The 2,500-nt window shown below is 44.4% G+C and overlaps 1 non-coding gene across 1 annotated transcript; it reads right to left on the bottom strand.

Moving 5' to 3' along the window:
• Positions 1 to 1,681: 1,681 nt before the first annotated feature.
• On the bottom strand, positions 1,682 to 1,836 carry LOC143308166 (5.8S ribosomal RNA). The gene has a single exon (XR_013065161.1). It is a non-coding gene; the product is annotated as a 5.8S ribosomal RNA (ribosomal RNA).
• Between the last annotated feature and the right edge of the window lie 664 nt (positions 1,837 to 2,500).

Raw genomic sequence — 2,500 nt, 5'->3', positions numbered from 1 at the left:
AAAAAAAAATAAACGAAAAGAAGCAAAAAAGCAAACACGTAGAGAAACTGTGCGTGAATCAACCTTTCGCATATTCAATTTTTCCTCCTCTCTCGTTTCAAAATGTTTGTATTTATCGTTCGATGAAACGAGCACAAGAGGGAAAAAAAAGTTGAGACACGACGTTCCCATAATTTTCGTGTTATTTCCTTTTTGCTTCAAACATTTTGCGGACTGCAGCTTCGTCGTATTGCTTTTATCAATTTTTAACAATTTCAAAGCGAAGACAACTCGCAAGACGATCCATTTCGTCTCGGTTCAATTTTAACGTCCGTCCGTATTATTTTTTGTTCCACAAGAGATTTCGAATAGGTTTCTTTATTTATCATCCCTTCTTTTCGAGCGCCACGGAAGCAAGAGGAAAAGCAAGAGCGAGAGAACATTTCGCGTATACTTCATTTAACAATTTTAACCAACACGCGATGTACTCCACACACCTCTTAGATTTAACAACTGCTTTTCTCTTCTTCTCCCCTTAGCGCAAGGGTAAACCCCATTTGTCTCTTCTTTGGAACGCAACAAAACTTTCGAGGACTGGACGACCGAGCGATGGTCGCGCGGTCTTCGCTTATCTTTAACAAACGAAGTAGTCCGTATGTATTCTAAATGTTGAAGCCTCCTAGAGCTTTAAGCCATGCGAGACATTGAAATGCTGTTTTAACGGGAGCATGCATAATTGCTGCAAACATACTTTTATCACAAGTTCTAGCCACGCCACGGAGGCTTCGAAGTTCCTTCACCATTCGCTTTCCTCTCTTTTGTTACACAGTTTCAGACTACGATCAGGGGTACCGAAACGCTGTATTGATTGTAAACAACCATTTTTATCTTGGAGCGGAGCGTTCCTTTACTCGTTAGATTTGTCTTGTCGCGTGTGTATTCGCTTTTTCGACGCTTTTTAACCATTTAACTTGTTTAGCGAAGCTAAACGCACAGACAGACAAAAAAAAAGGAACAGCATCGCGCGTCAAACAGCGACGACCCATCTGAAGCGATCTTTCATTTATACACCGTTTGTAAACAGAGAGATGTATAAAGCGCGGGGAATCATTCGAAACCCTGGGGCTATTCGAGCTTGCATTTCAGCAAATTATCATCTCAAACATTTCACTCGTTTGCTTTTTCTAAATTTATAGGAGAGCTTCTTTCGTTTATTTTTGACACACCTTTCGTAAATATCGTTTCTGGCAACGTCGGGAGCGTGGATTTCTACAAGTGAACAATCGCGCCGATCCGATAACTTCCAGCAGGATGGAGAATCTTTATAGATTATCTTCCGAGAACTCGGTGCTTTCACGGGCGGTCGTTTATAAATTTTAACGAACGACTCGCGCGCCGTGACGCACTTGCGCTAGTTCGAAGAGATATTTCGAAATTTGTTTCTCTCCTTTAACGGCCTGCATTTAGTGTATCGGTTGCGATTTTCGTCACATCGTTTCCACGACAAACGCCGACGAACTGCCCAACTATCGCTCGTACGTTGCGACTCTTTCTTTGTTTATCGTTCATTCATTCTTTCAATTTCGTTCGATAATCCCGCTCCGAAACGTTCTACTTTCGTTGAACGACGGCGAGATGTTTAGAAAGAAATGAATTACTCTTTTTTCGAGAAGCAAACGCAAGCAGTCTTTTGTTAAGAAAACGACCCTCAGCCAGGCGTGGTCCAGGAATTGTATCCGTGGACCGCAATGTGCGTTCGAAATGTCGATGTTCATGTGTCCTGCAGTTCACACGTTGACGCGCAATTAGCTGCGTTCTTCATCGACCCACGAGCCAAGTGATCCACCGTTCAGGGTAATCGTAAAATTTTGTATTTCAAACTCTTTAGATCTTTAGAGTGTTATTTTCATTATTAACACGCATCACATTCGATACCCACATCACTCTCCCACCCGGCGCGTGCGGGAGAGCGAATTCGGGCGTCGCCAACGTATTTGTTTGTTTGTTCGATCGTTGACGACACGATCGCGTCCAAGGACGGAAACCGTCGGAGAAACGCCCAGTGGCACGCTCCTCTCGACGGTCGGGCGTAAAGTACATTTAAAAACCTTGAAAAGTACGAACGCACACAAGGAATGCGAGCGCGCGTCCTGTCGCTGAATCGTGGGTTGCGAGATTCGAACAGACACACGGCCGGCGACGATCGGTCTAACTAATGGACACATAGTTTTTCAAAGACTCGCTATCGTCGCTTCTCAGCCGGTCCGTAAACAACACACATCGATCAGGCGGACGCACGAATCTTACCACGGTGCGGGTTTCGTAGATTCCAGGTTACCCGCAAGTACCTCTCTCTCCCTCTCGAAAGAGGAATCTCGATCCGTCCTTTTTGGACAATGGAGAAATCTTTTTATCGCAACACGGATGGCAAAGAAACAACCAAAGCGTAGGAGCGTGGGGACGAGAGCGACGAAAAGAACGTCGCGAAAACAAAGTTTCGACGGTTGCTCGTTCTAATACA

This window comes from Osmia lignaria, unplaced genomic scaffold (genome assembly GCF_051020975.1).
Source record: "Osmia lignaria lignaria isolate PbOS001 unplaced genomic scaffold, iyOsmLign1 scaffold0171, whole genome shotgun sequence".
Taxonomy (NCBI): domain Eukaryota; kingdom Metazoa; phylum Arthropoda; class Insecta; order Hymenoptera; family Megachilidae; genus Osmia; species Osmia lignaria.
The sequence above is the reverse complement of the archived record's forward strand: the minus strand, read 5'-3'. Positions and strand labels throughout refer to the sequence as shown.